The following is a 25,475-nucleotide window of genomic DNA, read 5'->3' as shown; positions in this document are numbered from 1 at the left end:
TGACATTGTGAGGGCTAACAGAACTGTAAATGCAGCACCCATGCTACTCTCGCCCAATGCAGGAACAATACCTCTAACTCAGTCCCACAATGGCTCATTTGGAAAGCTTTCAGGGCTGGGAAACTTGTGAAAACAGTGAGCTAAATTGCATACTGAGCCTGGTAGTGGCTGCTGACAGATTTAAAAGGTCCACAGAGACTTTAGCAGCAGAAAGGTACAAAAGAAATGCAAACAGTAACAAGGCTAGGTCACTGCCAGCAGCAGAAGGTAGAATAAGCTGGGGGATTTTTATTCTTTTCAAAAATGTTTAAAGGAAAAAAAAAAAAAGGTTAGCTGTGCATGAAGAGCACAAGCCATGTGGAAATGTTTAGGGTGAGTTTCCAACCAAGGGGGCAGCCAAGTGAGACAAGGAGTTATATAAGTTCCAACCAGAATCATATTCTTGGGTGGAGAGGGAGAGAGTAACTACACGTAAGGTCGTAAGACCAGCAAAGGAATGCTGTTGGAGGTCAAGTGTGTGGGACGAGTGGGAGGATCAGGGAGGAAATCAGAGTTTCCAGGTTTGGAAGAAGAGCTAGTAGGGCTGCAATACACGTGAAGTGAGCTGGCCAGTCTTAGCTAAGTCCTTAGAAAATCAACACTGCGAGAAACTGGAGGCAAAGAAGATACAGTAGGAGCTCTGTTACGAAGCTTAATTCATATACAAGAGCAAGTTGAGAGATAACTAGTTCTGTGTGGTTTTCACAGAAGCTCCCCCAATACCATACTGAATGACAGCACTCTCAACCAATAAAAAAAGACAAGATGAGTATTCTGATATGATATGATTAAGTGAGCATACCCTGAGGGCAGGATGCTGTAACTTCGCCACCTCTGAAAGTTGCTGAACCCCTTTTGTGGGTGTTGCATGCATCAGGCATAGATTCATAGATTATAAGGCCTCAAGGGACCATTATGGTTATCTAGTTTGACCTCCTGGCCAAAGTGCATGATGCCGTCTTTGCCCCACCTAGCGTTCTGCCATTTAATTATATATTTTGCATCCTTATAGAACAGATAGATGATGGGATGGTAGAAGATGCAATGGAAAAAAGCATGCACATGCAGGCAGCCCTCTTTACTGCAACCTAAAATAAGCAAACAAAACAGTAAGAGTCATTGCCCTCACTACAATCTTAATGATTCAGGACATAACTTGATCAGCTGACGATCAGGAAGGAATCTGCTTCCACTGAACAGCAGTTAGAGAGGGTGGGCTAATCCTTCCTCTGAAACCACCAGCATTGACCACGGTCAGCAGGCCAATCCTGGACTCCAGGCTCACAGCCCAAATGGCAAGGTTGCAAGTGGGGGCACCTCCAAAGTGGAGGAGGAAAACCTCCCCTACTGGACACAGAACAGCAGCAGAGCCAACCACTGGCTTTCAATGCAGTGTGCAGTCACTCCTGTGGCAGCTGTGCTCTCCTTCAGTGAGGGAGGAAAGCCAGTGAAATTGCAGAGTCATGGATATATCAGCCTTGCTTACCTTCCTCCCCTTGCCCAGCCACTCATGTTGAGGCACACCTTGTTCTCTAAAGGTTCTCAAAATCCTGCCTTTCTCTACCCCTTTCTGCAGTGGCAGCGTGAAGGACTTCTAGGACTACAAAGGAAAGCATGGGACCTGACCCAGAAATAAGACACTGGACCACATGAACCATTTGCCTGTTCTAATATGGAATTCTCATGGAAGCCACCTTAAGAATCTCACTGCCTGAGAGCATGGCCATAACAAGCACCTCAGGCTCTGAAGAGATTTCAGAAGGGTATATCTAATGTGCTCGTGAACACATCACACCCGCCTGTTTTCAGATTGGCCCTAGTCATCGAGTGAGACTGCTCGCTCTAATGTGAGTGCAGTGAGGAAAAAGGGACCAAAAAGGAGGTGGTGGGAGAGTGCAGAAGTAGTACGGACCTTGAATAGCATCATCTAGACCAGGGACAGAGCTAGGTTAGGAAGCCCTCATGCCTGGATGCCCAGGGAGCATGTGGGAAGAAGAGAGGTTCTGTTAGAGGGTTTTTTCCTCTCCCCTTTGTTCTATCGGTTGTGGTGATTTCTCTAGAGAAATGTAGTAACTGTTCTTCTATGTCTTGGATGGAGGGCTCGGTTCCAGAGGTTCATGCCAACAGGCTCCTGTACACCACAGTTCAGCTGCCTGGCTCTCACAAGCACTTCAAGCTGCAAGTGCTCCAGTGAAATACAGATTAAAGAGACATTTGCCAGAATGGCCTCAAGGAGATGTTTAAAAAAAAAGTCCCGTTACTATTCCTTACACTGCACTCAGTTTTCCATTTCCTTTTTTATTTTTACTTACTGAGGGTGGGATACATTCAGTTAATTTCCCTTTTATGTGGGCCCTTTTTTACGGACAGACTGAATTTTGATGATACAACATTAAAACATATTGGAGCTGGATTTGAGGTTCAAATATTTCCAGTCCAGTTCTCTACGCCAAAGGGGAAGATGGCCTGCATTCAAAATGGCTGCAACCCAGGAAAACAAGAGGGAGAGAAGAGGAGGAATGGGCAGGGAACATAAAACAGTTTTTTGTAGGATTAAAAACCATACTATGTCCCATGATTTGGGGAACAGTCAAATTGTGAATGCTGGACCTGGTGCTTGGCAGCCATTGTGTTTGATATCATCATAAGTCCAGCACAAGCAGAACAAAAGGAAACGTTTCACCAATAAAAGGCAGCACCTCTCTGCAAAAGTGTTACATTAAATGAATACAGGAAAAATAATATGGGAGAAAATTAAAATACCCCATGGTTATCTTGAAGAAGCTGGCTGCATATTAAGGACTGTTTAGGAATCCCTTCACCCATCTCCAGGTGGAACGTTGTAGGGCCCAGTAACTCTGCCCATCAGTGCTTTTTAGGACAGGAAGAATAATTCATTCAATTGGAACTGTAGGGTTTAGATGGGAAGAATTTCATATACTCTGAAACGGTGATCCTAATAAACTCCTGTGAGGTGTGTTGGGACTGTAACAATACTGTGTGTGGAATCCCTTCAGTGCAGCAGGGCTCTTCTTTTAGATAAAGTTCTTTGCTACTTATGCAGATTTTTCTACTAACCCTTCTGAATGTGCATGGGAAGGACTTGACATGGTGTACATGGACTGACATGGAAGAGAATTACCAAAATGTACCCCTCCTGCATTTTTGGCCATTATCTGTTCCCCATAGGATTCCAGATGAGTTAAACTGCGATTTGCAAGGTCTTATTACATTGGTACAGTCCAATACAAGATCCTCTTCCTCACTGAATTCAAATTAGTTTGTACCAGTATTGGACTAAGGCCAATCCTGAATTTTTATAGATTTTAAGGCCAGAAGGGCTTTTATGACTATTTAATATGACCACCTGCATAAGCACAGGCCATAGGTTTCACGCAATGATTCCTGAATCCAAAAATCTCAAACAGTTCCGCCCGTTGTGCATTGTCACAACCTACACTGCAACCTCTTTGGGGAAGGACAGTCTTTTTACCACATATGTACAGTGCCTAGCATACTCGAGTCCTGATCCTTGACTGGTGTCAATAAATGCTATTTCAATATAAATAACCCTGATAATAAATTGGATTGAGGGTGATACTTCTGCATTGCTTGCAGTTGTCTTAGACACCTTCGCTTTGATGACAGAAGATCTCTTAAATTTGACCAGAAGATCTCAAGCTCTGTACTTAAAACTTCTCTACACTCAGGGCTTGTCTACACTTACTGGGGGAATCAACACACAGTGATCGATGCATTGGTGGTCGATTTAGCAGGTCTAGTGAAGACCCACTAAATCAACCGCAGATCATTCCCCCATTGACATAGCGTAGCGTGGACCCTGCGGTAAGTAGATCTAAGTACGTCAACTTCAGCTATGTTATTCACGTAGCTGAAGTCGCTTAACTTAGATCGATCTCCCCCCGTAAACGAGGCCTCAGATGGACACTGCAGCTCTGTATGTTTAGCATTTCCAACCTTAGGTGGCACGAGACTAGGACATGTCCTCTGTACAGAATTCCACCCCAGGCAGTAAGTTCATCTCTACAGTCCTAGTATGTTTTTATGCGAGGCGATTTCTGGACTTTTTCTGCTGACTATCCATCTAATTCTTGCTCAGGGCCTTGTAAGTTGGATCATTTTGTGTTTCTCATTTGAGCTTGTCAGATTTTGCTTCAGAAAGGGGTAGTAGTGTTATATGTACTTCAACCTCCTCTTCCTGCAGCTCCTGGCTTCCCCTGTTTAGAGGTGCTCTTGAAAGCATGCCTACTAGAAGCAGCTCCTTTCCAGGTCTGTATTTTACTTTTGCAATGTCGTGATCATTCTCTGAAGTCTTGGTGGTACTTTGCTCAATAGTTTCTGTAAGACGGCTTACAAAGGTTTATAGTCTTGTTTCTGCCTCGGTTGATTTCAGCCTGCAAACATACTTGTGAACCCACTCTCAACCAAAAATGATTGCCAGCATTTCTTTTCCAATCTGAGCATGGTTTTGTTACATTTTAGTCAGTGCTTAGGATGACCTGGTTGTTCATCTTGCAAAAGGACAACCAGCCCTCAACCTCTAAGAACTTTCACAACAAAGATTATGGGGCCAAATTCTCTGATGGTGTAGGTTGACATCACTGAACTGAGAATTCAATTCTTACTCTTTTTTGGTAAATTCAAAACAGGAAGATAGAGATTGCCATACCGGATCAGACCAGTGGTTCATCTGATCCAGTGTCCTGTCTCCAACAGTGACCAGTGCCAAATGTTTCAAAGGAGAGCTCAGAAACCCTGCAGCAGAAAGTTTTTGAATAAGCTGTCCCCAGCCTGAGCTGTTCCTGCCTGAGCTACAGAGTGGCTGGTGCCCTGAAGCAGGTGAATGTCTCCTCCCTTCCAAAATATTTCCATACTAGTACTAGGGACTTTGTTTTTTAAATTCTGCAAAGCTTTTTTCTTGCTGGTCACTCCAGCCTCATTTGGCACTTTTCCACAAGCTGCATTCTAATCAGAACATGCAACTAAGAGAAACTAGGGATGAATTTGCTTAATTATGTTAATATGCCCATAGCATTCTGTAAGGTCTCCTTGTTTCAGGGTCCTTCTCTTTGGAAAATCATCATCACCTTTATTGCAAATAAATCTGGTCCCAGTGGTTTGTTGATATTAGTATTGTGACATTCTGCCTATGTGCATGCATTTTATAGTTGAACACTCCCCACGTGCACACCCTCTCATTCATGCTTCCTACCCCTTTCCTCTCTCATACACACACGCCTTTTCATTTCCCTTTACCCCTCCTCTCTCATTGTCCCGTTATCTCTGTCCCACACAGAAAACAGGCTCTCTCACACACTGTCTTTCCAATTTCACAAGCACCAAGTTTATCTTAGTTACAAAGATCACAGTGTAACCCCCACTTCTGACCTCTCCCCCACTGCCAACCTTGGCTCAGAGGTGGCTGGGCCTGCAGAGGATGTGCCAAATGCTTTGCACTGGGATCCCAATTCCATGGCACACCAGACCAGAGCTGTTAACATGTAGATTTATCACATAATCAGAAGAAGGGCCAATAAAAATTCCAAGCCTCTGACACTCCCAAATGGGATGGCAGAGCCTTGGTCCCGACCAAAAAAATTGCCCCTCACGCTGGGTTTATTTTGTAAAAGATAAACACGGATTCTAACATATCATAGGATCCGATCCAGTGTCCTTTGGCCCTGGCACCCTGAGGGGCCAAAGGAGGGTTTGAGCTGGGGAGGTGGTGGGGTAAGAAATGTTGAAATGCAACCCAAGCCAAATCAGATAAAAAGCCTTGCGTCTTTGGGATTGGAGAGGGAGGAGAAGCAGCAGAGAGAGAGAGAGAGAGAGAGAGGGAGAGGAAGGGGGGTTGTCAGCAGCATAGTGTGATCCTTTCCAATACAGGATCCAACCCAGCGTAATTGTTATGGTGTTAACAAGTGAACTGAGTGAGACCACATTGCTAACATGTGATTTATATTGCCTGACAGCTACATTTTGTTATGAGAAACAATCCCAGGAACCTTTAATTTTTTCAGCCCCCATTCGCTGTGCCAGCCCCATCTTGGCAAACTACAAATGGGTTACACTGATGTCGTTCACATTCTGTCTGCACTTCTCCCTGCTGGAGAAAGAAAAAGCGAGAGAAGCCCCATCAAAGGCTCACACAATCAGCAGTCCTGAAAGCCACTTCAGGGCCATCCAGGAGGGGATGAATAAAATAATCCCTCTTCGGATCTCAGTCCTGCCACACATAGCTATGAAATCATAGAAGTCAGAAATAGGCAAGATTTATTAGATCATTTTGTCCATCTCCAGGGGACAGTATAGGACTGTTCCTCCACAGTGTATTTTCCAGTGCTTTGTCCAATCTAGTTTGTCACACTGACAAATCAGAAGCAGTGTGCTAGAGAAATCCATGCTTGGAACATAAAGAGTCTGGCAGGATGCGTTGAAAATTGACAACTGAGTTTTCACTGAAAGAGATTAAGTTAACTCCACAAGCTGGCTGGTGTTAGCTCAACATAATGCAAGAGAGAGATTCCATTCACCGAGCTCCACAGCAGGGAAACAGTCGACACGTATTACCTGGTGGATGTTCATACTCAACAGCACCCCCATCACCCACACAGGTGTGGGTCTCTGCTTTCCCGCATGCACAGGAGACACATTCCATCTCCCACATGTGCAAGTACTATGTGGCCTTAGTGCTTCACTAACCCATGTGAATGACTCCTCCACCTCGTCTTAAACCCTTGTCATCAACAGCAGCGTCTTTAAGGTACAAAAGAATAAACTCACTTGTGGGAGGAGATTAGGGAAGAAGCATTGTTTTCTGTTTGAGTGCCTGAAAGCAATGGGATGTGTGTTTGTGAACTCATTAACAAAGCAAATCTGTGCTTCCATACCTTTATGTGCATACTAATATGCATACAATGTGCATATGTGTATGCCTTGAGCGTCTGTGTCAGCCCTATGCACATAATATCCATGTACTACATATGGTACATGCCTGCACGCGTGTACACTGATGTCTTACATGTACATGCATGTGTTGTGTGAATATGTATGTCGTATGCGAAGGGGCACATCTAAGTCTGTAACTGTCAGTGGACTGACATAGATAAGACACTTGAGTGTGGCTCTCACTGTAACTCTGAAATGTAGATTCCTATAGGTTCCTCTCTGCCCGTCTCGCAAGTGACGGTTATCCGCACTGGTTATCCTCTCACTTCAACCAGTGCAAATCAGAACTAACTTCATTTAAGTCAACTGTGCTACACTTGTGTGAAACTGGTGTACACAGAGGAGAATCTGGGCCTGGGTGTTTTTCTTCTTCCCTGCCACCTCGACTGGCTGTCTACTCCCAAAGCTCAGGACTAGAGCAGAGATCTCATCTGCCAAGGAAAAAGCAAAAAGAAAAGGAGTACTTGTGGCACCTTAGAGACTAACCAATTTATTTGAGCATAAGCTTTCGTGAGCTACAGCTCACTTCATCGGATGCATACTGTGGAAAGTGTAGAAGCTCTTTTATACACACAAAGCGCAAGTAGAGTAGGGGCATTGTTCTAAGTCAGCCATAAAAATGTTGGCATACTGTGGGGCCATGCGGGTACCCATAGGTTTACATTGTCCCCAAATGTAAAATAGTTATGGGTAAGGACAAAGTCACAAAGTTCAGCCACCAGGTTTGCCGTGACGTTATTGGGGATATTGTTCCTGACGGCTTGTAGTCCATCTTTGTGTGGAACGTTGGTGTAGAGGGCTTCTACATCCATAGTGGCCAGGATGGTGTTTTCAGGAAGATCACCGATGGATTGTAGTTTCTTCAGGAAGTCGGTGGTGTCTCGAAGATAGCTGGGAGTGCTGGTAGCGTAGGGCCTGAGGAGGGAGTCTACATAGCCAGACAATCCTGCTGTCAGGGTGCCAATGCCTGAGATGGAGCGCCCAGGATTTCCAGGTTTATGGATCTTGGGTAGTAGACAGAATATCCCAGGTCGGGGTTCCAGGGGTGTGTCTGTGCGGATTTGATCTTGTGCTTTTTCAGGGAGTTTCTTGAGCAAATGCTGTAGTTTCTTTTGGTAACTCTCAGTGCACGTCGGCGGAAGCACTCTATGTAGAAGTCCAGTCTGCTGTTTTGACCTTCAGCAATGTATATCTTCAGATCAGTGGCACTGCTATGGGTACCCGCATGGCCCTACAGTATGCCAACATTTTTATGGCTGACTTAGAACAACGCTTCCTCAGCTCTCGTCCCCTAACGCCCCTACTCTACTTGTGCTATATTGATGACATCTTCATCATCTGGACCCATGGAAAAGAAGCCCTTGAGGAATTCCACCAGGATTTCAACAATTTCCATCCCACCATCAACCTCAGCCTGGTCCAGTCCACACAAGAGATCCACTTCCTGGACACTACAGTGCTAATAAACAATGGTCACATAAACACCACCCTATACCGGAAACCTACTGACCGCTATTCCTACCTACATGGCTCCAGCTTTCACCCTGACCACACCACACAATCCATCGTCTACAGCCAAGCTCTGCGATACAACCGCATTTGCTCCAACCCCTCAGACAGAGACAAACACCTACAAGATCTCTATCAAGCATTCTTACAACTACAATACCCACCTGCGGAAGTGAAGAAACAGATTGATAGAGCCAGAAGAGTTCCCAGAAGTCACCTACTACAGGACAGGCCTAACAAAGAAAATAACAGAACGCCACTAGCCATCACCTTCAGCCCCCAACTAAAACCCCTCCAACGCATTATTAAGGATCTACAACCTATCCTGAAGGATGACCCAACACTCTCACAAATCTTGGGAGACAGGCCAGTCCTTGCCTACAGACAGCCCCCCAACCTGAAGCAAATACTCACCAGCAGCCACATACCACACAACAGAACCACTAACCCAGGAACCTATCCTTGCAACAAAGCCCGTTGCCAACTGTGCCCACATATCTATTCAGGGGACACCATCATAGGGCCTAATCACATCAGCCACACTATCAGAGGCTCGTTCACCTGCACATCCACCAATGTGATATACGCCATCATGTGCCAGCAATGCCTCTCTGCCATGTACATTGGTCAAACTGGACAGTCTCTACGTAAAAGAATAAATGGACACAAATCAGATGTCAAGAATTATAACATTCATAAACCAGTCGGAGGACACTTCAACTCCCCCCCCCCCCCGACGTTCTTGTTAAACCCTGGATTTGTGCTGGAAATGGCCCACCTTGATTATCATACACATTGTAAGGAGAGAGGTCACTTTAGATAAGCTATTACCAGCAGGAGAGTGGGGTGGGGGGAGGTATTTTTTCCATGCTTTGTGTGTATAAAGGATCTTCTACACTTTCCACAGTATGCATCCGATGAAGTGAGCTGTAGCTCATGAAAGCTTATGCTCAAATAAATTGGTTAGTCTCTAAGGTGCCACAAGTACTCCTTTTCTTTTTGCGAATACAGACTAACACGGCTGTTACTCTGAAAGGAGAAAGCAGTTTGCTTCCAAAAAGAAAGCTCAGCAGCCCCCCACACAGTGCTCTACTGCTGTTTCCTTTCTCCCTCATTAAGCATTGGTTAATCTCTTGTTTATTTCCTACCGAAAAGCTGGGTCCCACCCAAATCCTGCTTCTCAAAGCAGTATCCCAGCACATGCAATTAACAAGGTCCATTCCAACAGATTGCAGGGGTCCCCTCCCCCAGAGATTTTTTTTTTTTAAAAGACACCTGCCTTTGCGGCTCTTCACTCCTCCCTCCACACAGAAGGAGCAAGCATGAGAAAGCTGGTAACCAGGGCAGGCAGCTGAAGGGCAGCTGGGACAGTCAATATTAATTTATGCAACTGCACCATGAGAGAGACACAGAGACAGACACACACTGTCTCCCTCTCCCCTATCTTTTGTACATTTTTCACCATCTTGGATTGTAAGCACTTTGGGGCAAGGCCCATGTTTACCTCCATATTTGGACCACACCATTCATTTCAGAGCCCTTTCTCAAATTGGAGCCATTGGGTGTTACCATTAGTATTAAACATCATCAAGATGTGCTGTTTCAGCACAAGTGACCCTTCCCCACCCTTCCTTTCCCTTCCTCCTCCTCCCCTCATTTCCCTTCCCCCCCTCTCCCCTCCCTGCCCAAGGTTTGTTTTTCAAGCCAGAGCCCTTCAGATGAGACACTGCCTGGGAAGCTAGGTTTGGGAAAGGTTATCAGGAAACAGCCGTCTCAACTGCTACCTTTCCGGCTTCCCCACCCTACCCCCAGCCCTTAAGGTCTCTGCTCTTCTTTTTAATACGAATGAGTTCAGAGGCGATTCCTGTGCTAGAGCAATTCATAGCTCGGATTGTGCCAAAGCACACAGGCACACACCTCTCTGATCGCTTCCTGCTCCAACACAGCTCAGCTGGCTCACCCAACAGAACGTGGGCTGGGAAAGGCACAGCAAAAGAACCATGGCTGCCAGAGCCCCATGCCAAAGTCAGGCTGTGTTTCCAGGGGCGTGGGTACTACCCTCTCCTCCCCCCTCAGCTCTATCCCCTTGTGTGCAACCTATTTACCATTCGCTTCTGCTGAGGAACACCCACACACAAGACAAAGCCTTGGCTGACCTTTAATTCTCCGAGACAATATTATGTAAAAGGGCAGGAGAAACAGGGCTAATAAGATTTCCAGAATGAAATTAAATTGTCGGGAGCTCTCGTAACTCAGGATCATAGGGCCAAACTTTGCTGTCTCATACAGGTAGAAACCCAGAGGAATTGTAAACCGTCAGGGGAATTAAAGGAGTTATTCCACATTCACACAGGCATAAGTGAAATCAGAAGTTGGCACCAATTCCAGTCAGCTACTCCAGATTTGCAACAGCGTAACATAGATCAGACTCTGGCCCTAATTCCTCTCAATTTAGTATAGTTACTCTGGATTGACACCAGCACTAACGGGAACACAATCCTTCTCTAACTCAATTAGTTCAGTGAATTTACTAGATTTTTATCAGTGCAACAGAGAACAGAATTTTCCCCACAGACTTTGAAAGACAAAGACCTAAGTCACATTTAATGTGTGTTACAATATCTTCCCTGAATTAGTGAACAACTGGTATATTTCCTAGTAATTAGTGCAAAGTAGTTTTAATTGGTCCACACAATGACACTGCCTCGGGGAACTATTCCACAGGGTAAGTACATTCGTGGCCTGAGGCATGTTGACTGAAGACAAAAAGTGCATTTTAAGTCACCTATGTAAACACTACAGCGACAGTGTGATGGTTGTGTGCAGTTAGCCACTCACACCGTTGTGTATCTCACTGATCAAAAACCCTGATAACTAGTATGGCACCGACTGCACTGACATCATGTGAACTAATAGAACAGAAGCCAAAGATTTTTTTTTCTTTAAACCTTTTAAAGATTAACAGGAAACCTCATAAAACCTGGGGAAAGGAACAGGAGAGGGTTGGGCACTTGGCCTTGTGGATCCTGTGCATTTCTTCAAGGTAATTGCCATTCATTGTTATTGTGTTGAACATTTGTAATACAAAACTCGCAGTGTAGATGAAGCAGCCAACAGTTTCATACTGACAGACAGACTCATCCAGCTGTTGCTGCCAATGTTGAGATGCAACACTAAGGCCTTGACCTCTCTTGGCCATTAAAAATCCTAGAGTCTTCTCCATGACTCAGGGGTATCCCTGGCCAAATTCCAAATGGGGTATTTACATTCTGCCTACACAAAACGCCCCTTCAGTTTCAGCTGAAGCTCCCCACTTAATAAATGGTTACATAACTGTGGTACATACTGGTAAACACAGGGTCCCAGAGGTGGCTGCCCTGTAGTTCTGAGTAAGAGATTCTGTACATAGTCAAAGAGTTTTGGGAGTCCTAAGGATGAAAAGGTGCTAAAGAAGTGCGAGTTGCTCTTATTACATTTGCACTTAGAGTCTCAGAATGGAGATCCGTGCCCCATTGTGTAAGGCTCTGTACACACAAAAAACAAAGACAGCCCCCGGCTCAAACGTGTTTACAGTCTGCACAAGAGTTTACACTCATCAGAATTGTTACTAATGAGAGCAAAGCAAAATCTATGAATAGGAGACAGTGATGGGGATTTGCTGCGGAGATCCAGAATACAGTAGCTGATCAGGATGTGCCTATAAGCTGCTTGTGCCTTGGCTCAGTCAGTAGTACACAGCACTTTACACAGAACCTGGTGTAACATTAGCCTCATTTTATAGATGGGGATACTGAGACACACAAGTGACTTGCACAAGGCCCCAGAGGGAGTCAGCTCCAGAGCTGGGAAGAGAACTCTGGAGTTCCTGGCTCACAGGTCTGTGCTCAGACCACATAGCTCTGAGGAGAGCATTGCTCTTGTTGGGTGTTCCCTTCCCCACAAGTTCAGGGCCAGCATTAGACTTGCTGAGGCTCAGGGCAGAAACTAAGGAGTGGGCCCTCACCCCACCTCCCTTACTGGCTCACATATTAGATTTCTGCAATGTTTCTGAAGCTGAAGCCTGAGCCCTGCCACATGGGACCCTGGGCAATTGCCCTGGTTTCTACCCCCTAACGCCAGTCCTGCACAAGTGTTAAAGACGTGTCAGTAAAAAATGCAAATAGGCTTTCACAGGAGTGGCCAAGCCAGTGCTCCAGCCCCAGGAGGAAAGCATCAGTCTTTCCCCTTCTCCGGACATAGCACCCCTAAGACAGAGCAGCTGCTGAGGGGGCCTGGAGCGATGAGCGACACAACAGTCCCCCTCAATGGTCTCTCTCCCCTTTCCACACCAAGAACGCGGGCACATTTTCCAGCTGGATTCCAGAGGAATGCAGCAGAATGGCTGCTGATTTGCTGCACCTGATGACACTGAAAGCTTTCCCCCCCACCCATCACAGAGGAAGGCACCAGCCAGATACTCACTCAAAAAGATGACACACTGTCCATTCTCCCCCAGATGTGGTAGTACACAAGGATATTGAGCTATTATAGAGAATTACAGTCCCTACCATGTACACAAATACCATATTGCATATGACTCAGTCCATGAGCTTTTCTGATCTCCGTTCTTAAGCAAGATGGGCAGACTGAGACAAAGACTAAAAGAAAGTACAAGAGTAGTAGATTAATTAGCTGGGAGTGGATTCAACAAATTCTCTATTTCTCTGCTCTCTACTTCAACTTCTTGTTTGGTTCTCCTCCCGCATAGTGGGACTCCCATGGGGGAGTGGGACAAAGTTGCATTCATTCCTCTTCTCCAGTTACAACATCTCATCTACTTCCCAGATTTGACCACCACCTGTATGCGGATGACTCACAAATCTGCCTGAACAGCCTTCACTCCATCATCTAATCCCACATTTTAGCTTCTCTCCCCCTCTCTGACATCTCTGCCTGGGACCATCTTTGACTCTTCCTAATCTGAGTTCTTAGATTCAAGTTCTATATGATTCCCATCTCCACAGTAGTTGGTCTCCCTCTCCCTTGCCTCTTGCATCCTGGCCACAATCAAATCCTGCCCCTTCTTCCTCTACAGCGTTAAGATCAGACCTTTCCCTTCTACCCCTACAACTAAACACACTCATCCACATGCTCAGCATTCCCCATGTCACTGCAACCCACATCACCCCACTCCAGGTCATGAAAACTGCAGTTACAAGGACCATCTTACTGGCCTATCATTCAGACCACACCACCACCACTCCTTTGGATCCATCCACCTGCTATCCCTTCAGCACCACATTGAAGGTGAACACAAGAAAAAGCAAAGTTCTACAAAATTCTGCCCCTCCCCTCCCTAATTATCTACATCACTCCACACCCACTCCGCTCCACCAACAAAGCCAGCCTCAATACCCTGTTTGTCCATTTCCCCCCCTCACAAACACCTCCATGCATGCCCCTGCAGATGGAATGCCCTTCCTGAGCTAGACCCCAAGACCATGACCCTCCCGCCTTATCAGAAGGCGGACAAAAGAATATACTGCTGCGTTGCAAGTGCTGCTCTGTTCCCATTGGGGTGGGTTGAGATGGGTATCCCAAGTCAGCAACACTAATAATGAGTGGAACCACATGGCGATATCAGTTCATATATAGCAAAACTTCAGAAAAAAACCCAGGGAGATTGGTGCTGAAAACCCCGGCAACAGGGAAAGAAAGCACGATAGGCTGACAGTGCCAGCCAGTATGTCCAACCTGCACTCAGTGTCTTATTTCAATCACATTTCTTTGCCACAAATTAAAGTCCTAATAGGATGCACAATTCTTACTGTATCAACATCACTGCAGTAAGAAATAGGCCACAGTATAGCTTTATATGAACGTCTCGCTCTAACTAATGCAGCCCTTACCATAAGTGCACTTTCAGCTATGTCAGATCATGCAAGCATTTTTGACTCAGTTGATAACGTATTAAAGACATTGTGGAAGGATGATTTCTTAGCAAATGTACCAAAGCTAACAATAGCAGAGAGATCCTATTGTCTACACAACTGCCAAGCTTTCAATAGTGGAAGGATGTCAAATCAACTTCTTTGTACATCACTCTGTTCTGAGAAAGTCACACTGATGGGAACTCATAGCAAAGCTCGCATTTCTACCAGTTGCTCTGTTCTCTACCCTCTTTTTGCTGGTCTGCACACCTGCTCCCATGCTGATGAAATTCAGTCATAGTCCATTGGAAACAATGGATTGCTAGGATGGATGAAACGCTTTCCCTCAGCACAGAAGGGGAATCCTACACCTCAAACTTGTCTGCCATGGTGAGTGGGTCCTACCTGGGATGTTCTCTAGGCACAGCAGGTGCATCCCATCTGGAACATATCCAAACATTTCATGAGCATAGTGTATGTATGCTACCCAGAACTTTAAGCAATATAGCAAATACACTGTACCTGGGGCATTCAGTAGCAGCCAGTCACCATGGAACAGACAAACATCACATGGGCCAGGTCCTCAGCTGGTGGAAATCAGCATAGCTCTGTTGACTTCAGTAAAATAATACTGAATTACACCAGCTGAGGATCTGGCCACAAGTTCTATGACAAGGTAGCACTCTAGCAACACATTCTGTGAGGTGATCCGTTCATGTGGTTTCTCCTTGCACTAACAATTGCGAGCAGGAATTTCACAAACGCGTGGGTAATGTTGTGGCCCCTGGCTTCCCCACACCCAAGATCTGGCAATACAGGCACAGACCTTCATTTGTGCTAACTTATAGAAATGTGCATTCAAATCAGGACTTGCCCATGAGAATCAGGCTTTGTGCATGAGTTAAGCAGATGCACATGCTTTGCAAAGTCTGGCTCTGCAAGACCAGAACCTCAAAAGAGTAAGTCTGTTGGATAGGTTCACCAAGGACTACTGCACATCAGTGGCCAAGGCTGCTAATGGACTACCTGCAACTTGGCAGTCCCCCTCCCAAGCACCCGCTCGTGGTCAGAGGTGGCTCTGCAGCACTCTGCCTCAGTTTCCCTTATTCCTTGAGATTTCACACAGGCTTCTCTCTGTGCAACTCAGGATCTGGGCAAATTAATATAGAAATTTCAAACAAAACTCAAAGTCCCACAATAAAATTCAATCCCCTGCTTTTAGCTCTCTCAGCCCTACCTGCGTGGAGTCTCCTCCTCCTGGTGTGTCAAATTTTCCTTGCAGCCCCCTGCTCGCTGCAGCTCTTCTGCAGTCTCTGCCACAGCTTCTTCTTTCATAAGGCCCAGGTGCCTTCCCTTAAACCCATTTGGGCAACAGGGAATCAGTCACAGGTGCACCGGACCTCACTCCCTCTGAAAGGGGCCAGTCACACTATGGCACTCCCATTGCAGTCTCCCACTACGTGTAGCTTTTCACTTCCTCTCCATAAGATAGGAAAGAGAGGAAGTGTCTGAGGAGAGTGAGCCACACAGCACAAGCAAGGGAAGTCTTTGCCTTCAAAGTATTGCTCTCCTAACAGCTTCAAAAATCTGAATCAACGGTCCACCACATAGGCCAGTGATTTCAGTGGAAACAAATCACATCTGACAGCAGTGTAGAAAGCTCTACTCAGGCAGCTATAGTCTAACCTGACAGAGAGAAAGAAGCTTTGTGGTCTGGCTCCCCTCAGCTCAGAAGATACTCCACTACTGCAGGGCCCTGCTGATCTCTCTGCCTTCAGAGGATCACCTCAGATAATGAGTCTAAGACCCTTGTCCTCTTCCTGGCCCCACCTAATATCTGAGAAATACCAGTTAATCTCTTTATTGGGATTTTTCTTACAGCCTCCACTGAAATGTTCCTGTTTAGCAGCCTAAGGGAAAGGAGGCAGTAATTAGGAATGGGCAAAGTCTCTGTTGGTCCAAAGCCAGCAAGTCTCCTGCTCTACTGGAACCAGAGCTCATCATATGTGAATGAAACAGAAGGGCCTCTCCAGATCTTGATTGCATTTGGCACAAGAGCACTTTCCTGGTTAATTAGGAACAGTGATTCAGTATATAAAATGTATAGCAGGAGTGGGCTCAGGCAGTGAAAAGGCCACATGTCTGGGGGGGAAATGGGGGAACAGAGGCATTTTAAAAGTATATTTTCAGTGAATTTTCTATTGATCAATGGCCCTGCTAACTGAAAGACCTCTATTTAGCCACCAAAGTAGTGCAGTATGAGCAGGGATCAGCATAAGCTACCCAGGGCTGGAATTAACCCATCATTGGGCTCTATGCAAACATAGATTTGTGAGGCCCTGCCTTCTAATATGAATCTGGGCTCCAGGTTGCAATGCCACTTGCTCAAATTTGACCCAGCCACTCCTCAATTATGACAGAGGAGTGGCCAGGCCAAACTTGAATGAGTAGCACACAGGATGGCAGCAGTACTCAGGTTTGTCCCAGCTGCCCCTCTGTCATTACAGGAGGGGTGACCAGGCCAAATTGGGCTCCCCCCACCCCATGAATTTGAGCCCTAAGCACATGCTTAGTTTGCTTATGCATTAATCTGACGCTGAAGCTACCCACAAACACCTCCCCAGAGCCAAGTAGAATCCTGGTTTTCTGTTTTGCAGAAAACATGTCAGAATCTTGGAATTTCCTTTTCCAAAAGAGAACTAAACCAAAAAAATTTGAAGTTTCCTGCGAAATGAAATTCTGAAAAGATTTTGGGGGTAATCTACATATTTTGTTTCAATAAAATACAAACATTGCATTCTGCTTTTGACTTTGTGTCTGATGAACATTTAAATGTTCCACCTTATCAGAGCACGGTTCCTTTCCCACTCTCAGAAAAGAAATGGTCACAAATTGATTTGTTTCTGAAAAACGTGTCACTTTCACTAAAACAGCATTTTCTAAAAGGGAAATATTCCACTGGAAAAATTCTGCCCAGCTCTACACTTCCCCAACCAGCGTCTCTCATCTCTGTCCTGGGTATTACCTGCACAGATAGGATTCCTCAGTCTACAGGACCCAGTCAGTCTCTCACATTTTTTCAGAAGTAGAGTGTCACCCAATACCATTTGCAGTGATGGGTCTTCTGTTTTGCTCTTTCAAACATGGACCCTTGTCCACTGGGAGCTGGACTGATAACAGCAAACTCATTTCACATAGCCCACTGAACAGCCATTATGGTTTCTGGGGGGCGGGGGGAGAACAGCAACAGCATCACAAAGGATTGGTCTACACTAGAAAATAAGGTCTGTTTATATTCATCAGTCAGGGATGTGAAAAATGCACACCCCGAGCGGTGTTATTAAGCTGACCTAAATTCCCAGGTAACACTTAAGTTGATGGTAGAATTTCTTCCGTTGACCTAGCTACTGCCTCCCCAGGGAAGTGGATTACTATGCCAATGGGAGAACCTCTCGCACTGGGATAGGTAGTGTCTATACTGAAGCACTACAGTGTTTTAAGCATAGACATACCCTAAAGGAAAGATAATCAGCTTTTCCCTTTCTCTCCAATTCTCTTTATAACCTCCACTCAGTAACTTTCCTGTATTCACTACAGTTTAGGGTTACCTGCTGACTGGACAGCCCCAGGTTCTGATATTGCTGGGATTTGTCCTTCATCCTACAGGATTTTTTAAAAAACAACATGAATTTCCTTTAAGGGGAGAAAAATCACTTTTTGCAGTAGGACACAATGCTGCATTGTGACAGAATGCAATTTTGACAGACATGCTGTACTATCAGTCACATTTTTCTCTTGTAAGATGAGATAGCAAATGTGGAAAGAGCACTTAACTAAACAGGTGAAGGCTAGATATGAAACAGTACTCAGAAAGACTACATGATGGTAGACAATGTAATACACAGTTATCAGAGTTAAGAATCTGTATATAAAAACACAAAGGTGGCAGTTTAGGGACAGGTGAATATTAGAATTGTCACAAATGTTTGCCCATAAGGTAAAAGGTGCTGAATTAACAGCCCTGGAGATAGAGGTCCTACACAGAAGAGTACAGTACTGGCAACAGTAGTACATACTTCCCATACTAATCTCCTGCAATGTCTGTGTCCTGGAGGATCAACGTTAGTGGGAATTCAGGCTTCATGGCCCGTTCATTCCTTTGTCTCCGACAAGACTGCCTACTGTGATGGTGGTTTCTGTGATGTGCGTACTGGGAACTGAAACCAACCAACCCATTTCACATCCTCCATCTCACAGCCATCCACGTTACAACATTTAGTCACTTCCAACCCTGGGCTGCATCTAAATAGGCAACCTAGAAATGAAAACCTAAAAGACTGAATATGGGACATGGAGGTTATCTACTCCCCTCCCCATTGTCCATTCTTGCAATGGAGTAGAAACAGAGGATTTCAAAGCGTGGTTTCTCGCTAGGCACCCGTTTGAGCCCCCTCCTATCTCCTCTAACCAAATAAAGGTAGGAAAAGGCTCACTACCCCAAATAACCTAGGGCTCATCCTTGCACATACTCCTTCATTCTGAAAGGACTAGATTCTCTCAACCTCACCATGCATAGTCCCATCAAAGCATATACTTGTGTGGCTTGCACAAATGCAGCCTCAACCTGAAGGGCCAAGAGGACCAGCAATCTCCTCTGGGGATCCAGTAAACACTACACACACTGTGCGCCAACAGTTAGGAGGATGGCTTGGGAAACAGCAGTATCACCACTCCCAGGAGACAGGGCCACTTGCTATGGCAGTCACCATGGGACAAAACTGACTAACAGGGACTTAAGCATCAGTGACATCCTAGGACATTCCATGTTTGGAATCCAGTTTATCCAACTCAGATGAGAACTGTTTGAGTGAGTCAAGAAGCCACTGCAAGTGGAAATAGACCAGGGAAGTGGTAATTCAGGCTGTTTGGTACCCTAGGATAGAGGTTCTTAACAGGTGTATCTCAGTGACCCTGTGATGGAGAGGATTGGGGGGTAGAAAAATGGTCATTCCACTCACTTCTAGGCTGGAGGGAAAGAACAGCAATCATAGACAGAGAGGCAGGTTTCAAGCAGACTGGAAGTACTCAGGAAGAGTCCAGTCTCAGAGGCTTTTTGCATCCCTGTAAGGGGAGATGGAGCTTCTAGGATCCTCTCTGAGGGAGAACACAACACACTAGAGCTCTCTCCTAACTCAGAGACCAGGAGTTGTTTGAGGTGCCATGGAAGCCAGCAGAAACAATGATGTGATGTGAAGTAACAGGAGAAAGAAAAAGGAGCTGGAATTTGGGTAACAGCTGGAAGAGGCAGTCAGTCCCTAGGCTACCAGGTAGCGCTGCACGTCACTGTGTAGGTGAACCTGGGCTTGCTTGTCAGTCACAGTTAATCTCATTCCTAGGGTCAGCAGGGGCCAAGAGTGCAGCAGATGTTGGGTCCTGGGGAGAAAGGTTCAGTACTTGGGTTTCATCTCTACCTGGTCTTTCTGGAGCTGGGAATGCTGCAGAGGAAGAGAGACTTTGGATACCCAGTCTCTTGCTGCTCAGGCAGGGAATGCTGCTGGAGTAGTAATGGAGACACTTGCTCAATATCTATTCTGCTTACCACCTAGGCCAATGAGGGCCAAGAGTCAGACAGGGCCAAAGTGCTCAGTCCCCTACAGGAGAGAGCAAACTACCCCGAACTAAGGAATGACCTACCTCTCCAGCTGATTGGGGAGCAATAGGGTCTGAAAAAGCAGGGGAAGTTATGAGGGAGTCCTCTTTATTCAAAAAGATGATGAGGGGTGGAAGATAGGACGAAAATGAAGGAAAAAAACCCAAAATCTTCAGACACAGAATGAATGGAAATTCTCAGTCTTAGAAAATGTCTGGAAGGTCAAAGCTGTTTCTATTGTTCCTTGGCACATGACCAACTTAATTAAATAGGACACACTCAGGGAGTTTAGGCCCAAAGTTGAGTTACGGATTTTTAAAAAAAGTAACAGATAGAAGTGTTTCATGAATTAAAGAGTAAATTAGTTTTTTGTGGGGGGCGAGAGAGAGGGGGATTTAAATATTCCTGTTCCTACTGGGAACCCATTACACAATAGCAAGAGAAACAGAAAATGAATCTGAATTCGTTCTAAATTCAGTGTCCAAGCTGAGCTATGTGCAAGTAGTACTGCAAAAACAGCAGCACAAAGAGGGAAAAATAAATATGAATGTTTCAAATTCTTTCAGATCTAATAATCAAATGTGGTGTTGGTAACCCAGGGAAGGCCAATAATATCACTATTTGTTAAACACCACATGCTCAGATCTGTGAAAGATCACAGAAGAGGACTCAGTCCAGCTCCAAGGAACTTCCAGTCTAAATAGATGAGAGAAATATCTTGACAATGTACTTTAGAAAAAACCCATAACACCTTTTGTATTTCTTTCTTGGCTAACAGCTGACATTCCTTTCATTTTTCTGGGTCTGCTACAGTCAGTTACCCTTCCTGGTGCGGTTTGAGTTCACACTTGAGATCAGGTAACTGCCTGTGTAACGGACAGATTTGGGTGATGAAACCTCCAGCGTCATGAGACTTCAAAAGCAAATCACCTCCACTAACAAAAACCTAGGACTTCTTACTTGTCCTTGAACAGAGAGAATTTGAACTCATCTTGGAGAGGCTCTATCATAGCCTTGCAATACCTATGAAGTTCAACAAGAAATTGGGGATGGGGGGAGGTTAAGTGCTTTCCCCTTGTTTTGCAGTAGATTTTAAAAACAAACCTTCCAGATTTTCTTTAGTTGTTCTTCAGTCAATAAATCTGTGCAAAGGAAAATATGCGGTTGTAGCACGGCCACTTTTGCCAGCAGGCATACACTGAGGAGACCACCAACTGCAGCAGCACCTCACTACAAGGCAGCATGCACAATGCCATCTCGGGGGGGAGGACGCAAGAGAAGATGGAGGAGAGTGAGCAAAAGCAATCTAGAACTGTAGGCTAGGGCTAGATTTATCATTTATGGGGCACAAAACCACCCCACAGATGCGCCAGTATGCAAGGCCTCCCCTACTCTTCTTCTACCACCAGGAGAGGTGGAGGAGAGAATCTGGCTCCAGATGTTCCTTTCCCTCATACAGTAGGGCCACAGGAAGAATTAGGGCTGGCCCTTGAGATGCAAAGCTTAGCTGGACTAGGGAGGCCCCAGAAGCACAAGGACCAAAGTGGGTGTTTGCTTTGTGTCAGGACTGGTGCACTGACATGGACATGTTACAACAACAGCATTTGCTTCAGAACTTGCGCCTATCTCTGTGGGCAGTTGGCCTGGTGAGTTAACATTCCCACTAGGAAACTGTACATGCTGTATGCATAGGCAGCTCCCACTAAGATCATCCAGGGCTTTAGTTTGCCCCCATGGGGGGAGTGAAAAGCCTCCTTGCTTTCACCGAGAACCTGCTTGGGGAAATGGGACCCCAAACATATCATCCAACTGCTAGAATAAAGTATCCCAACACATGCCAAACTGTCTCCCAATTTGAAAGACCTGGCTTCCAAAAACCTAGCTGTTTGAAGATTATCTCAGTTTAAAATCATGAGAACAGTACAGACACACATCTCACCTACAATATTCCATTACATGGGGACCTGAGGGAATCCTTCACAGAAGATATTTCCCTCAGAGTCAGGAGGAATGTCCAGAATACTGAATATTTACTGAGCTGGAAAATATCCTGTGAACTAAGGTTGGTTTTTCCCCCATGTCATCATCTAAAGTGTGGGACAACGCCCCAGATTTTAGCCGCACAATGGGAGAACAGGCTTGGGCTTTTAAATGAGATGAATGCAGTCAAGTGCAGGAATATTTTTTCATGATACCCTTTTACAGAACAGATGGCACAGGCCAAGCCATACCCTCTGGGCATGCTCCAGGGAGTGCAATGCAATGTTTGTCTCACTAGAGATCTCAGCCTGTGTCAGTGCCACCATTTTGCTCAGGGATTTGGGTCAAAAGGCTCCACGGTCATATATGGTTTTTGTCTCAAAGACCATAAAGGATAAACAGTGAGGTGGCTGGTATACAACACAGAGCCTTCCCAAGCATTTCCAGGTCGCTGATTTACACTGGCACATTTTACAGACTGAACCTTTCTAATCCAATTAAAATCTCATCTCAGCCATCAATACAAATGTGGTCTGTTCTATTTTAGTGTTTCAGAGAACATGCATTAGCCTGGAACTGTGGGTGAACCAGGCCTCCCGGGCAAATCCTGCAATCTACCAGCCTAGTTTCTATCCCAGGCAACCACATTCAGAAATACTTTGCTATGGTCTCTCTGCCTACCTCCCTCCCTCCCTGTTGAGGAGCTCATACAAACCTTCCTCACTGTAGTATCTGAGCACCTTCCAAAATTATGCAACACTGCCTTACCCTTCTGAAATAGAGCACTTTTCTCCCACAACTAAGTCCTCAGAAAGTTACGGTTCTAATAGTATCAAGAAATACACAGACATGGATTTGGATTTCAATTTTTTTTTTTTTTTTTTTTTTTTAAAAAGAAGTACATGCCCATTCAGGCTCTGGGAATATGTACAAATGGTACAGTATATAATTACACACAGTAGTGGGGCAGTTGCCCCACTTTGGCAGAGGAGGGGTTAATAGAAGCCCTTGGAGCAGCTGCGAAGAACACAGCCAATCAGGGCCAGGCTGGGCCCTATATAAAAGCTGCAAAGCAGAGAGAGAAGTATCTCTCTGCCCACCAAGGGAGGACGACTGGCTCCCAGGGATAGCACCTTGGATAGAGCAGCGCTGGCCAGGCTCAGGGGAGCAGAGGGAAAGTTCCAGCCTGATTCAGGGGCCTCAGCCTGGCAGGTAAGAAAGGGCTGAGAAGGTGCAAGGGCCAAAGGAAAGTGGCCCAGGGAGCAGGAGTAGTAGAGGGGAGAGGAGGGCAGGACATGGCTGCCGCCAGAGGGTCCCTGAGCCAGGACCCAGAGTAGTGGGTGGACAGGTCTGGGTCTCCCCCTCCCCCCTTACACTGCACCTGGCCGTGGAGGAGCGTGGCCCGATACAGACTGTGGCTTGCCCCTGAAGCAAAGGACTAGACTTTGGGGCTGCAGTTGGCAATGAGGGCAGGTGCAGACTGAGGACTGCTGACACCCGCCCCTGAGAAGGGGAGAGAATTGAGTGGGGCACAGCCGGAGGGCTGTGTCCAAAAGAGGACGCCGTAAGCCAGCGAAGCAACGCGGGTCCCAGACAGCACAGCAGAGCAGACAATGGGTGAGACACCACCTGCTGAGGGTCCTCCACAGCTGGACAGAGCTAACTGCTGGCACAACCAGCAGGAGGCGCCATGGTGGAGAGTCTGCAGCTGTTAGCATACATACACTGTGTGTGTCTACTCATATATATAGGAGTCCTCTTCACTCTAAGGACAGAACCACACTTCTGAAGGACAACGAAGCCATCAATTCTTGCTGGAAAGAACATTTTGAAGATCTCCTTAATCTGCAACCATAGAATTACAGTTAAGTCCTTAAGCAAATCCTGCAATGACCATTTAGGGATTAGCTTGGAGACCCTCCCAATTTGTATGAGGTACACAGTGTCACCAACCAGATGAACAATGAAGCAGCAAGTCGAGATGGGATCCCCCCTGAAATTTTTAAAGACGGTGGACCAGAGCTAATTCGACAGCTTTACCTGCTTATCCTTAAAATCTAGCTAAAAGGAGGAGAAACCCAGTGAAATGAGGAATGCCCCGATTATCCCCTTTCATGAAGGGGGTGATGAAGTGGATTGTGGAAATTATTGTGGTATCTCCCTCCTAGCCATTGCAGGCAAAGTTCTGGCATGGATCCTTGCAACCTGCCTTCTGCCCCATCAGAAGAAATTTTACTGGAGTCACAGAGTGGTTTCCGACCATGTCGTGGAACTGAGGATATGATCTTCACAGCATGGCAGCTGCAAGAAAAAAAAAGTGTCAGGAGCAAAACCAACCACTGTACAGGGCTTTTATTGATCTAACTAAAGCCTCTGATTCAGTGAATTGCCATGCCCTCTGGACTGTACTTTCTAAGATTGGATGTCCTGATAAATAAATCAATGTCCTAAAATTGCTTCATGATAACATGAAAGTGACTGTTCTGAGCAGCACTGGCTCCCAGAGTGAACCTTTCAAAGTAAAAACAGGAGTCAAATAGGGCTGTATCATCGCTCCAACCATGTTTGTAGTTTTTATTGCCATCATTCCTCACCTAATTGCTGGGAAGTTTACAGCTGGCATTGAAATAGTTTACAGAATGGACGGAAAGCTGTTCAGGCTTCGCAGGCTGAAAGCAAAGAGTAAGATTTCCACAACAATAATATTGTGGAACTTCAGGATGCTGATGACAACGCAATCTTTGCCCTCTCTGAGAAAGATCTTCAAAAGTATCTTGAATGTGTTTGCCGATGCTTACACATGTCTTAGAGCACTTTAGTCTTCAATATCAAGAGTGAAACCAACAGCCCTCTCCAAATGAGGTATTACCTGCCCCATCTATCAATCAATGGAGTGGTACTGGAGAACGTCAACCACTTCCTCGACCTTGGAAGTCCTCTTTCATCCAAGGCAGATTTGATGCAGAAATTCAACATCGCCTGAGCTGTGCCAGTGTAGCTTTTTCTCGTTTATGGCACAGGGATTTTGAAGATCACAACATTTGAACAGACACCAAGCTTCTTGTTTATCAAGCTGTTATTCTCCCAGTGCTGTTGTCCAAGTTTCGGACCCAAACAACCTATAGTCACCACTTGAAAGTCCTTTGAAAGGCACCATCAAAACTGCCTTTGTAAGATTATGAAGATCAAATGGGAAAACAGGCGCACCAATATTAGTGTCCTGGAAGAGGCAAAGACCACCAGTATCGAGGCAATGATCATCTGTCAGCAATCCTGCTGGTCTGGTCACATTGTCCAGATGCCAGACCATCGCCTCCCAAAACAGGTCCTGTTCTCTCAGCTGAAAGAAGGGTAACGTGGGTGGACAATGGAAGCGTTAGAAGGACTTGCTGAAGGACAACCTAAAAAAGTAACATTGA

At 45.6% G+C, this 25,475-nt stretch overlaps 1 protein-coding gene across 3 annotated transcripts in view; it reads right to left on the bottom strand.

Annotated features, from left to right (window-relative positions):
* Positions 1–25,475, bottom strand: part of DAAM2 (dishevelled associated activator of morphogenesis 2) — a 243,696-nt gene that overhangs the window by 127,604 nt on the left and 90,617 nt on the right. The window lies entirely within an intron of this gene.

This window comes from Lepidochelys kempii, chromosome 3 (genome assembly GCF_965140285.1).
Source record: "Lepidochelys kempii isolate rLepKem1 chromosome 3, rLepKem1.hap1, whole genome shotgun sequence".
Taxonomy (NCBI): domain Eukaryota; kingdom Metazoa; phylum Chordata; order Testudines; family Cheloniidae; genus Lepidochelys; species Lepidochelys kempii.
Note: the sequence above shows the minus strand (reverse complement) of the source record. Positions and strands in the feature narration are given on the sequence as shown.